At 37.4% G+C, this 14,582-nt stretch overlaps 1 protein-coding gene across 2 annotated transcripts in view; it reads left to right on the top strand.

Moving 5' to 3' along the window:
• The window catches only part of ZNF281 (zinc finger protein 281), a 46,631-nt gene that overhangs the window by 18,974 nt on the left and 13,075 nt on the right, over positions 1–14,582 (top strand). The window lies entirely within an intron of this gene.

The following is a 14,582-nucleotide window of genomic DNA, read 5'->3' as shown; positions in this document are numbered from 1 at the left end:
TTGTTTTTTTTTGTGTGAATAGATCATTGAGGATAGTATAGTGCAGTGGCTCCTAATCTGTAAGCTGTGGAGCATTTACTGGCATGTAATATGCATCCGATGAAGTGAGCTGTAGCTCACGAAAGCTTATGCTCAAATAAATTTGTTCGTCTCTAAGGTACCACAAGTCCTCCTTTTCTTTTTGCAGATACAGAGTAACACAGCTGCTACTCTGAAACCTGTATGCTTATTGTTTCTTTAGGTACCTGGATGCTTCTTTGCACAGGGGTCTGGTACTGTTTTTGCCAGTATTTCAGTTAAACATGCTGAAAGTAATTCTAAGTGAAATGATGGTAAAAACAGGTCCAGTTGCAGGAGGAGTTTACATTAAGGCTTTCAACATTGCTGGACAGGGTCTCAGATTGACAGGGGTCAGTTCCAGTGGGAATATTTTTGTAAATGTTCTCAGTGTAGAGAAGAGTTAATAGGGGAACAGCAAAACTAACTATCCACAAAGTGCTGTTGAATGCTCAAAGAAAAACTGAAAAAATAGAGAATTACTTTTTCCTAACACTTTAAGCTAGAGTAATGTTAGGTGTTAACTTGCAACTCGAGTAGGTACTGAATTTTCGGATACAAGTGCAATATTTTAAAAAGTGGACTGTGTTGTTTAACCAGTGCTTTATAAAGGGTATTTCTTTGAACTAAACTGGCAACATTAAAATCTGAGTTAGGGTACGTCTACACTGCAGTTAGACACCTGAGGCTAGCCCAAGCCAGCTGACTCGGGCTTGCGGGGCTTGGCCTGAGGGGTTTAACTGTGATGTAGATGTTTGGGCAAGCTCTGGGACCCTCCCACCTCACAGGGTCCTTTTAATTGCAGTGCAGACATAGAACTCAGCAATCTTTAGTGGTGGTAGTTACTTAGCCCTCAGGAGCACAGATAGTTCTAGTAATAATTAGTGGTAGCAAAATACAAAATGTTTTCTGTCAAACTTCTTTCTTACTATAACACTAGGTTTTGATCTATTTAAAAATTAAGCATGGGATTTACAAAAGGCAGACATCCTCCAAAATATGAAGTAACCTTTTGTATTTATTTCAAAGAACAAAATATAGACACTTTGCTAATTAGAATATTATGAAAGCTATTTAGCATATTTAAGAACCCTTGAGACTGCCTAAGTCCTTATTCAGTTTTAAAAAAATTCTGTGCAGTATATGCTACAGTTTCCTGGCAGAATTTTATTACAGATTCAGGTGGCATGCAATGATCTTGATACAAATCTAGAAGTTGAGATTTTTCCCTCGGCCTTCTCCCTGTTTAACTTTTTGTCTCCTTACCATGCTTTTGCTATCTCTTCCACCCCATCTGCTTCTTTCTTTTCTGAACCCTTCTCCGTTAATAGCCTCAGCTCTGCTTTGATTCCTTTGCTGGTCCAACAGATCACTCATATGGTGACTTTTAGTGTGTACAGTATAAGGGCCATCTCTTTTCTCCTGTTTTTACCTGTGGGTCTAGGCATTTCATTCCATTTATTTTGGGAGAGGAGCAAGCTTTTCCCTTTGCTGGCTTTAGTCATTAAGAGCTATGTATTGTTTTTAAACATTGCAGATAAGCTCTGAGACTTTTATAATTAGACATCTTAATAAATGAAATAATAAATAACCACTAGCATTGCTAAACCTTACTGCTACCTGCTGATACAGCTGTCTCATTTTGCCTGCACCATAGAAATCTTATATACTGTAAAGCTTTCACTATTGGAGGTGACTCTGATTACATTTCAGAGTAGCAGCCGTGTTAGTCTGTATTCGCAAAAAGAAAAAAAAGGAGTACTTGTGGCATCGAGCTGTAGCTCACGAAAGCTTATGCTTAAATAAATTGGTTAGTCGCTAAGGTGCCACAAGTACTCCTTTACATTGCATGCCAAAGGGGGAAGCATTATGGAGCATAGCATCTCGTCCGTGCTGGTGGGTTTTAAAGCAAAATCAACTGTGGTGGACTACAGCAGCTGGCACTGGTGATTATTAATATTTTATTAGAGGTAAGAAACGTTAGAGGAGGATCTGGGGAGGAGATGGTAACTGGTGAGGGGGATATCTTATCTGAAGTGATCTGGAGACATAGTTGAATGACTAAAGTAGATATTTGTTTAATAGGTCATGGAGCCAGTATGACCCCCACCTTAATTAAGGCGAAAATGCAGATAATGCAGTTTACCAGAAATGAAATAAACGTGCTTGGATAGACTGAAGGGCCAGAGAGGCATTCAGCTTCTCCTATTTTAAAAAAGTATTTTTAAAAAATCAGAGTACTTCTGGCTAGCTCTTGATTGTTGGGATGCCCCAGAATGTGTCATTCAATGCGGGTAACTGATATCAGAAATGGGACAAGTGGAGCTGGCTTCTTATTTCAATAGACAGTTTTGAAACATTTATTATTTTACATAGCCTAATCTATCTCAGTACGGATGGACCAGCTCCGCTGGAATTGCTCCTATATGTGATATCAGAGTTCTGGTCTGTCAGCACATTTGGGAGCTGAATGGAATGCTTGTTTAAAATAAAGGTTACAGTGAAATTAGTTTTGTGTTGAATTCTCCTATGCACTTTACAACTGGGGAAATCAACATGTAGTTTGAGCTTCTAGCTGCAGTTCACCACTGAAGTCTTGCAAATACTGTATAGAAAATAGTTTAGATTTTGATGTATTTAAGGACTGAGGGCTTGTGTACACACTGGGTTAACTTTGGTGTGATTTTAAACTGATTTAATTACACCAGTGCAAAAGGCTGCGTTGCTATTCGTATTTCAGCTTTAATGAGTTTGTCAGATAGAAAGAGGTTTAAGCCAAACTGAAAAAAGCAATTCAAACAGAAAGAAGGGTGCCCACACATGGGTTTCCACTGATTTTAACTGACACAGTTTAATTAGATCAGTGCAGGTTTGTGTATAGACAAGGCCTTAAGATAAGGTTACACACAAAGGATGTTGGAAAATGGCTGCTGAGTATAAGAAAATTAGCCCCTTTTTAATTTCAGGATTTTTCTAAATAATCTTTTTCTGAGAGATTATTTGCTTTTCCCATTGTGACAACAGACTTTACAATGCAAACCTTGCTTAAGCTTCGGTTTTGCTTTTGTTTAACCAGCGTTGCTGAAAAGCCAAACAATAGTTACAGCAAAAGTGTAAATTATTCTCTCAGCCTGGACAGATTCTGATCTAAATTATACCACTGTAAATCAGGAAAAAGAAACACGGCTGCTACTCTGAAACCTGTAAATCAGGAGTAATTCTGTGGGTTTCAGTGGGATTTCTCCTGATTTACACAGCAGTATGTGAGATCAGAATCTGGACCCTTGCATGCCTCTGGAAAGTGCTAAGTGAAGCGATAAAGTGAACAAGCACTCCTATTAGAATACAAAAACCAAAAAAACCAGCCACTCTGAAGTGTTTCGTGAGAACACTCTCCTTGAAGTAACAGGCAGTTTTTCCTGATTGAGACATTCTCCCTCCACTTTTTTCCATGTATAGGCTCTCTATTTGTGTGTGTTTTCCAAGAGATTGGAAAAAATTCAGTCACATTCTTTTGCAATTCTGTAAGGATTGCAAGAGAGGACACAAACCCGTTTATCTCTACAAGCTGCTGCATCAACCACATAGGAGTTTGTGCATTAGAGATTAAAAGTTACCTCTGGTGATTCAGCAGATAATTCTGCAATGACCCATCTCATTAGAGATCAGCAACGTTGAAGAAAAAATGGGCTTGTGTCTTCCACTTTGCTGCCTGCTGTTGCATCATTTGAATTGCTTCAGGAATGATTAGGTGTACTTACTAATGAAGCAACACTGTTAGAGCCACCTTTGTGTCATTTTTCACTTATCTTCATTCAGAAGCATACCTGCAAGAGAGGTAAAAAATTGGTCCATTCTTTGAGGTTAATCATCTGCAGAATTTAGCAGATTTTGAATGAAAATCTCGAAGGAATTTCCCAAAGCGTTCAACCGATAACAGTTGTCCCTACAGTAAGACACAAACATGTTTAATAATTTAATAAAAAAATCAAATATATATTAGGTGAGAGATGCCCCCAGAAATGTCTTGGGGAAAAGGGAGAAATTTCTTGCAGTCCTCCCCCCCCATCCCCCCAAGAGGAATTTAGGGGCTTGTCTAAACTTAAAACTCTACAGAGCTGCAGCTTCAGTGAAGACAGGAGGGGTTCCCTTGTCAGTGCAGGTAATCCATCTCCCTGAGAGACATTAGCTAGGTTAATGGGAAAATTCTCCTGTTGACGTAGTGCTGTCTATACTGGGGATTAGGTCGGTTTAATGGTGTTGCTCAGGGGTGTGGAATTTTCATACCCCTGAGCGACGTAGTTATACCAACCTAATTTCCTAGTGTAGACCAGACCTAAGTAGTAATATATTGCTAAAGTGAGTCTCTAGTCATTTCTTCAAAGTGCTTTCCCCTGCCAACCAGCTTGACTTCTGACTGAAACTTGTACCAGCTACTTTTCATCCAAGTCCTCACTTTATTTGGACATGCTGTCATCAGGGAGACTGCATCAGCCCCATTTGTTAAAGAGGCATATGGCTTGGTGATACGGTGTTATGTATTGGTGATGTTGAATGCATTAGCATCACACAGTGTTTCACTTTGTGCTACATAAAAAAAGCTGAAAAGATTGAGCCCCAAGGGACACAATAAGCTTCATGGAAGATCCAGGGAAATTTCTACAATACAGCTTATTATTTAGTGGAATTGTAGTTCATTGTTTCAGATTATCATCATCATCATCCCTATATTCACACACATCATATCTGATGCAATTCTTACTATGTCAGACTAATTTAGATCATAGTGCAGGGGTTCTCAAACTGGGGGTCTCGAGGTTATTACTTAGGGGGTCGCGAGCTGTCAGCCTCCACCCCAAACCCTGCTTTGCCTCCAGCATTTATAATGGTGTTAAATATATTAAAAAGTGTTTTTAATTTATAAGCGGGGTCTCACTCAGAGGCTTGTTATGTGAAAGGGTTCACCAGTACAGAAGTTTGAGAACCACTGTCATAGTGTTATCAGTTCAAGGATTTCTTGGGGTTTTTTGGGTCTTCTGATTGATTCAGTGATTTCTTCCATATGAGTGATGACATAATTGTATCTGTAGTACAAACGAATCATTAGATCCAAATAAGGTAAAAATGTAGTTTGTTTTTCCAATACAACTATCATGTTAAGCATTACTATTTATACTATTAACATGTTACTACCGCAGAATAAAAAAAACACACCTTGCAACTTTTAGGGGGTGTGGTGATGGTTTGTGAGGATTCCAGGCTTTGTAATTAAACTGAAATAATGAAATTTTACAAGTTTTATAAAAAAAAGAATAGATTGCTATAAATTCTGCTCTTTTTTTTTTTTTACCAGTATTTATACTAGTTTCTGGAAAATGTATAGGAAATTATATCCATAATTACTTGCTTAAATATATGGATGATAGGATATTTTGTAGGAGGAATTGAGGGAGCAGCTAAGTATCAGAGCCTTCCACTTTCCTGCTCATTGGTAGGAGAAAGGAAACTAAGCCACAATATCATCCTACATCTAAATTAAACAAGCTTCTTAGGAAATGGAGCACAACAGCTGGAGGAATGAAGAAATGAACATTTTTTAAATATACAAAGAAGACTAAGACTTGATTTTTTTTTTTTTTTTTTTTTAAAGTGCAAGGAACAACCCTCTGGTACAGTTGAATCTTGTTTAGCCAGTAGTTAGCTCTGTGATTCCCATCCTGTTTGTTGAAGCCCTTGTGATACAAAACGTGGACTGGTAGATGCTTTGTGAGCCTTTATCCTTATGCGTGATCGGCTCCTTTGCCTAATGTCTTAGGGATCACTGCAGAAGTAGAGAGGAAAGGTGAGTTTTAAGAAGCTGTTGACTACTTTACCCTCAGCAGCAGGTTTGCAATTGGAAGTTAGAGATGATCCATGATCTGTCTGTCTCCAAGTTTTTATGATGTCATCTCTCCCTGTGGGTATTTGAGCCTTTACCAAAGGGCTAACAACCTCATTAGCAAATAACAACCTCATTTTTCTTCCTACTGTCTTCTAAAAAGATGGGCAGTTTTATTTAGTGATTTAGTTCTCACTTTTCCCACTTTCTTTCACTTCTTTTCTACACCTCTCTTTGCTCCTCTGCTGGATCCAAAGGTTGGGAACCAGCAATATAAGCCGTAAATTGTTTCATGTTTTACTGCTTGTAGTTCTAAAATAGTTGCAACCGTTTAAAATAATTGTTCATTACTGTTTGCAAAATAATGCATCCTGAAGTCCTAAGTATGTGTTTCAAAATCCTATAGTCCTTAGTTTTATTTTTCTTGAGTGAGGAGTGCAGGATTGACCCAGTGTTTGTGACATTGTTGTTCTATTTATTAAAGAGGCAAATATTTTATTGTGTTCTACACTATGGTAAATGTATTCTTTCAAAAGCATTCATTCACATTTTTAAAAGTATAAGTTTTGTTGTTTATTATGTATATGCATTGGACATACAGAAAGTGCGTTAATTGAAGCCTCATGTTTCTTTAGCGTTTACTGATTTGATTTGAATTTCTGTGTGTCCTAGAGTGGATACTGCATCAGAATTGTCTATTTCCAGGCCAAGCATGCTTAATATATTGAAATCAAAGAAGTTATGCTGCATAGGATTAGGTGTAGCAAACACTAAGGAACTGAAATTTGTATAAGGCTTGGAAAATTGTTTACGTGGCAAAATCTTTAGTCTAAAGCACAATCAAGAAGAGTAAAATCAACAAGAGCTTACACTGAAAGACTTGTATCTAATTATCTACAGTATGTTGACAATTGTGTGTGTGTTTTTGTAAACTTAAAAAGATTTTGTTGGAGCTTCCATAGTATTCTAGTTGGAGTACTTTGCACTGTCATGCCTTGGGTTTCGTTTCTAGTCCTAGTCATGCTTTCTGGAAGGAAAATGATGTGTAGCAAACACCTTGTGTCTTTTAAACAGCCATCTCTCTGGCTAAATGACAAACTGCAAAAGGCATCCTCTTCCATCCTCTTTGGTCAAAAGGATGATGGATGCTATGCAAGGCCACAGCAAAGGGGGAGTAAAAAGTGTGTAAATTTGGGGTGTCCTTTAGTCTACCCTGAGGGCTTGGAGGGAAAAAAGAGGAGGTTTTAGGCATTTGTAGACTGAACCCAGAATGTGGTCTTAAAACTCAATTTGTGTTCTATCTGTGCATGTTTGGATTTGATTGAATGTTAGAAAATGGTCTGCATTGCTTTCACCTTCATAAAATGTTTGTAGATGCCAGTATTCAAGAATCTCCTCTAATAGTGTTGTTTTTTTTCTTTGTCATGTTGCTATCAGGTATTACATATCTAAAATACCTGGAGAGACAAGGTGGGTGAGGTAATATCTTTTACTGGATCAACTTCTGTTGGTGAGAGAGACCTGAAGAAGAGGCGTGGGGGTGTGTGTGTGTAAGCTCGAAAACTTGTCTGTCTCACCAACAGATGTTGGTCCAATAAAAGCTATTACCTCACTTACCTCGTCTCTCTAATAACCTGGGACTGACATGTATTTAAATACAGTGTCATAATGCATATGCACAAGGGGACAGAATTAAGGTTGCACAGGCAACTTTAATCTTGGCATTTTCTAACTTCAGAGTGCTTGACTTTGCAATGTTAATAATGTTCTTTTAACATGTGTGGGTGGGTGTGTATAATAGTAATCTCTGAGTCCCCATGTGGCATTCACATTGTACATATGATAGTCTTGTGGTTTCCATTGGGTCCCTTGCTATTTCCTGCATTATCCTTTCAGGCTTCTTTAGATCAAAGGACTTATCTGGTGGGCAAAACCATGCAGCCCTTACACAGATAAAATTTTACAGTGAAGTCAATGGGCGTATTACCTGACTAAGACTTGTAGGATTTGGACCAAAGTTTTTAAGGATATGCCCAATAAATTTCTTCTTCTAATTTTGACACATGTAGTGTTCTGTCTTTCTGAACAGCGGCCTAACATCTGTGAAATTGATGACATTTGGGATGTGAATTTAATATTCACAGAAGCATCTGCAGCCCTTAACTGATCAAAATTATAAATATCATTATTATTTTGGTGCAGTAGCTGTGTTTTGCTTTCCTGCATGCTGCTTCAGTAAGTTTGTATGCAATGCTAGCTTTTTTTCCTCTGCATTTTAATTATGTTTGCTGTATTAGCATTGTCTTCAGTTCACTATAACTATCTGCCTTTTGTGGGGAAAAGTCAGTCAGCCCTAATCATTATTTAAAACTGCTACTTTATGTCAGCTCCCTAAATTGTAATTCTTTCTCTGTAGGGTTTCAGGAATAGTATATATCCTAAGGTATTCCTGTTAGTCTGCATGTTAGTTCATTGTATGACTAGATTAATGCAAAGAATACAGCTGCCGTGGAAAGCTCAACTTCTCTGAAGATCTCTGTGGATGTTACTGTGGGGCCACAGGTCTGATTGTTAGTACAGAATGTGACTCAAACTTCAGTTATTTCACTCAAGAATCCTTCACACATATGCTACTGCTGAAGCGTTCTTCCCAGAGACATCACCTCTCAGGCTTTATTTGAATGTAAAATAACTGTAAGTCTATTTGGGGGCAAGAATGCTACTTGAAATGAAACATAAGGGGTTTTCTATACTTCATTTTGAACTTCAGTAGTTATCAAGAATACTTTTCAAGGTAGTGCACATAGCTGCAGTTTAGCATGATAACATCCAAAATTGACCAATTTATATATTCCATATAAGATTGAATTGACTATATCAAACATCTTCCAGAAGTCCTTCATCCTTAATTAATTTTTCAATCATTTATCATATTAAACTCATTTGAAAAATACTCTGTAAAGGTCAACGTTGGTAAGAATTACTTTGACCCTTCTGACTATTGCAAGTTACTGTTCATTCTGGTGGCACGTTTGCAGTGCTTTCTTCGGTTTTAGCCCCCAAATGTCCATGAGGTTCTTTGCGAATGATCTCAGTAACAGCATGGTTCTACTGAGTGCCAGGGACTCACCATAAAAGTGTTTTAACACTGATATAAAACCAAACATACATTTGTTTACCCTTTTCCAAATGCCGAGCACCCATCTGCAAATAGAGGTGTGGTTTGGAAATCAAATATGTTGTAGCTTTTATTTAAATAACCAATAGAACTGGATAAAACAAACTTAAAGGCAGGTAGGAAGCCCTTAATGAATTTGAATCTTATTCACTAGCATCCAGCACTGTAGGGGGAACCTGCAAGTTATGTTAGGTTTGAAATACTTGGATAGAAGCTGCCGTAAAAGGGCAAAGTGGTAGTGTTTCTATTCACCTTTTAATATCTCTTGATATTTTGTTTTTAATGACATTTGTCTTCACATCTTAGTTGCAGACAGGTCTAATGACTCCTCTTTAGATGAAGTGGCAGTGTCCAGTTTAAGGGAGCATGTTCAGCTTTCTTCCTCTTCCTGGGATCTAGCTCAGGAAGGTTGACAGGACCAAAGTTTCCCAAGGGCTGAATGGGTGTGTTTATGTGAAGGGTGGTTGATGGTCATGGTTGGGAGGGATCGCGTAGTAGTCCATTTGACCATTGATCATATAGCCTGGTGCATGATTAGTTGCTGCAACATATTTATGTGCTTAGACCCGCAGTATTCTCTCATGTGTTGGTCAGTTTCACAAGGACAGAAGGAGACCGTCTGAGAATGCTTACTTAGAAGATCTCAAGTATTTGAACACCAAGAGGCTGGAGTTATTTTAATATTTTCAGGGAGTCTGTTACAAAGCAATTTATACAGCTGCATTCTGGGTCTGATATCTAAATTACATACAAAACACATGCAAAGTCTTGCCTCTGAGAAACAGTCCCAAAGTACCTTAATCCTTATATCGACAACTGCACTATTGGGTTACACAGTTTTAATCCCAGAGGAGTTGTCTCTTGACATTAAACTGTCCAAATAGTATTTATATCTGCTGCTGCCCTGCAAGATCACTTAACCCTGCACAGCAGTTTAAAAGTAGTTAATGACAGACCCAGCATGACTTGCCCCTTATGAATGATCACATAAGTTCGACCTGTGCTGTCATGGTTTATGGAGGAAGGCAGTTTGTCCATAGCCTGCTTCAGCCACAGCAGGTAATTTGAAATGAAATGAGACAGTTCCTACAAGCAGATTGATTTGGGAATCTTGCCTGTTCTTCCCTTTGACCCTTGACAAGTTGACACTACAAAGATTGTGACTTTAAAAAATGATTGGGTGCAAATACATTTAGGTAGATGATTTACTGTGTGTTAAAGCAAGGACAGTGCATTTAGAGTGAAGCTGTGAGGGAAGGTAATTGTAAACTTTAACAACTCATGTTTTATATTTCTGTATCTTATTAATTATCTGACTAGGTGAATCTAGTGATAACAGTGGATCAAGTACTTCATCTAACAGAGTCCATATAAGAGATCATGGTTACCAAAATTCAGGTATTGGTTTTTTTAAAAGTCAATTAAAAATACTTAACCTTTGCATTCCAATCAAAGTAAGTCTAAAGATAATGAATATGAGTCTTTATTTGAATATATAACCTTTCCATCCCACAGATGTCCTATTTTTGTTCCTCTTTTATAAATGCAGTTATGCAAACATAGATCTTACATTTTCAATATTTAACATATGATAGGTTAGGGCACAGGGAAATACCACAACAATCAAATTATGCCAGAAAAACAGATAAAATCACAATTATGTATCAATAAATATTTTCTTCTGGCCTCAGAAAACACATCCTTTTCAGTTAAAACATTCATGCAATATCTTGTAAAGTCCACACATTCCTCATTATTTAGAGTTCATTCTTTTGATATACATTACTGAATTATTTCCAAAGCTAGGATGTGATCGCTTTTAGTGTCATTCTAAAACAAATAACTACAAATAGGTTGTTTCTTAAAAATTATCCCATGATGTTTCAGTCTAGTAGTTAGTAAGCTGACATGCAGGTAGCTTTGAAGGAAAGTATTATACAAAATTTGATGATGATTTTAAATTTAACACATATTAAAGCACAGTCCTAGAGAGCATAAATGTAGCTTGATTTAGTCACTTAGAGACATAATTGTAAATGTCAGTACCTTGAAAATGCGGCAGTAAATGCACTGTACAAAACAAATGTTTGCACAGAGTAAGTTGATCTTTGTGAAGGTTTTTCTATTTCTCTTCTTTCTAACTATTGTATTTGAAGCATAATTTTGAAGATGCTTGCAAAACAACAACAATAATTCCTTATTGGTTTCGGTTTAAATTATTTACTATCCTTTTGACTCATATCTTCCACTGAACTATGTTAAAAGTATTTTGCTGAAATGTTTCTTTATACTGTCCATAGGGTTTAATAGACGTGCCATTTAATAAGCTCTACCTGTAAGGATAGACTGTTTGACCTTTGTGACCTGCCACTGGTAGACATAGTATAAGATTGCTTTGTGAAATAAAGCTGTCGGTAACATCAACAAAATAAAAAATGATCGTATTCCAATACTCTCTGCTGAGTACTATGACAGCACTGAAATATGGAATAAAATTGAAAGTAGATTAGTTTTGGGTCCTAAGTCATGTTTTGACAAGATATAAGAGAGGCGAACATATCTTTGAACTTTTAGTTTTAAAGTTTTTTAATGAAAATATTTATCATTTTGTAAGGTTCCTTCTTTTTTATCACAACTGGGCTGTATAACCTTAAAACAATCCATTCTCTTATTGTGAGGGGTATAAATACTGTACTCTTTTATATTAAACATCTTAAAGGATACATGCACAGTAAGGAGTTGCTTGACACTTGTAAGTAACGGACTGTCATGTTAATAAAATAGCTTATTGGGAAGGTTGAAAAATCAGTCATTAATAAGCCACATATTTTTAAAGTATGTAAAGCATGTAAATACTGTAGACAAGAAGGCTGCTTTTGCCATATTTTCTGTTCAGTTTTTGAAGTGTTTTGGATCTGAAGCAATAGTGAAAATAGGTGCCTTCAGATTAAGTCTTTTCTGTGAATATTTTCAACTTTAAATAAATTGAAAATTTGTATTATTTTAATCATCCCTGATGAATTCATTAATCAGATCAAGAGGATATGAAGAGGTAACACTGATGTGATTGCGAATGGCAATGAATTTTATAATTTTGGCAATCTTTTCTTTGAACTTGGCACAACAGTCACCATCCTTCCTTTTCTTTATTTTACTATGTAAGTTAAAATGATGTAGCTTTCTTGCTTGCATTAAAATGCATAATGAATTGAAAGTTGTTGACATTAAATTAAGTAGACCTCTTTATCCAAGGCTAACTTCAATGGCATTTTTCTTTCCTCAGATTTATTTTTTTAAAGTTAAACTAAATTATTAACAGAAACAATTTTGCCCCCCCACCCCCAATAAGTGTTACAAAAGAAGGTGATAAATACCAAAGGTAAGAGAATACAGCAGAGCTGGGACAAGATAATAAGCTACAGTAGATATAGAAATTGTTTTCAGAAAATTTATGTCAATGCTTTTTTTAAAATCAGTTCATCCCATTGGGCTCATCTTTCTTCTAACAGTTCAATTGTTAAGCTAATACAGATGTATGAAAGTCACTCCTCCAGAAAACATTTAGGTACAAACTGAGCAGCAAATTTTATAAGATATCTGGGAATTCAAATCTCAAAGAACCTAGAAGAACTCTGTGATTTACATGTCAAACCATTACTTCAGCAAATGAACTGGAGTGCTGGGGGAAGTATGCAATTTCTTGGTTGGGAAGAATAGCCACAGAAGTTGATCCAATAAAATATATTACCTCAAAATCAAAATAAAATATTCTGCTAAGGATATCTATCTTGTTTCCAAATCTTTTTGGGATTATCCTAGATAAAACCCTAGCAGGCATACAGAGGATGTTCTTAGAATTTAGGTGGAATAAGAAAAGATCAAGACTGAGAGCAGATACTTTGTACAGACCCATTAAACAGGGTGGACTAGCTGTTCCAAATATTCTATGGAACCATCAAAGCCAGCCAGCTCAAAGCAGTAGTGGATTGGGGGCACTCTAACCCAGCCAAACACTGGGTCTTTATTGAACAAGAACACTGTAAACATCACTGGGCTACCACGAATTTAAAAAACAATAAAAATCAGACCCTCCAGAAATTGACACACATCCTTTAGCAAAGGCTACTCTATAGGTTTGGAATAGAACTAGAGATAAACTTTTTTCCCTCGCCAATGACACCCATTGCAAATAAGCCAGATCTTAACCCAAATCTTGAACCAGAGAGCTTCAAAGATAGTGAGAGCCATGCAATACACGTGGTTGGCTAGCTATTCAAGTAAAGAATTTTTTCTAACTTATTTAGAGATCAAAAGTAACTTTAACTGGCCCACTCTCTGCTGGTACCAGTACTTTCATTTCGGGCATTATATTTCTCAACTTTCTAGAAAACCTGTTTTATATAGAAAACTAATTTGAATAGAAGTGATGCCATCTGATCAATTGGGAAACAAAAAATTATGACTAATTGATATCAATCTTAGCAGACAATTTTCCTAACATCTCCTCCACCCCCCCCGCCCAAAAAAAAAAAAACATGCTGGGAAAAGGACCTGTATAGACAAATTAGCCCAGAGGAATGGAGTTTGAACTGAAAAAGAGGACCAGAAACCTCAGTGTGTAACAATAAAATAAAATTTCTTAAAGATACTGCTTCAATGGTACCTCATTACCAGACAGGTTCAATATATGTAATATACACACTGATTCAACAGGGATAAATGTTAGATAAATTGTGGTAAGGGGAGATTTTATGCATATATGGGGGACTTGTCCAGTCATTAGAGAATATTGGAATCCTTAACCAAATACCATAAATTGTTGGATATTTTATGACAGAGGTGGCCAACCTGAGCCTGAGAAGGAGTCAGAATTTGGCAATGTACGTTGCCAAAGAGCTACAGTAATACGTCAGCAGCCCCACATCAGCTTCCCCACCCCGCTCCCAGTGCCTCCCACCCACCAGCAGCTCTGCCGGTCAACACCTCCCTTTCCCTCCCTATCAGCTGTTTCGTGGTGTGCAGGAGGCTCTGTGTGGGAGGAGTGAGGACATGGCAGGGGAAGGGGTGGAGTGGGGGCAGGGCCTGTGGAAGAGCAGCGAGCACCCCCCAGCACATTGGGAAGTTGGTGGCTGTAGCACCAGCCCCGGAGTCGGTCCCTATACAAGGAGCTGCATATTAAGTCTGAAGAGCCGCATGTGGCTCCGAAGCCACAGGTTGGCCACCGCTGTTTTATGATATAAAACAATCCTCTGGTAATCCTGCTGGGGCTTCTTAGAGGAAACCCTCATACAAGAGGAAACGAAGAATTAATCTCTCATCTGCTCGGCTATTGGTAGGCTATCGATGGTAAAAGAAAAATAACCCCACCATAGAGGAATGGTTGAAAAAGATTGGAGGTTATGGCAAAATTAATACACCAGTTACATACCCAGCAAAATAGAGGGCAGATAGATGCTTAGATATTTGGTT

Source organism: Eretmochelys imbricata, chromosome 8 (genome assembly GCF_965152235.1).
Source record: "Eretmochelys imbricata isolate rEreImb1 chromosome 8, rEreImb1.hap1, whole genome shotgun sequence".
NCBI lineage: Eukaryota > Metazoa > Chordata > Testudines > Cheloniidae > Eretmochelys > Eretmochelys imbricata.
This window is presented reverse-complemented; position numbering and strand designations above follow the sequence as displayed.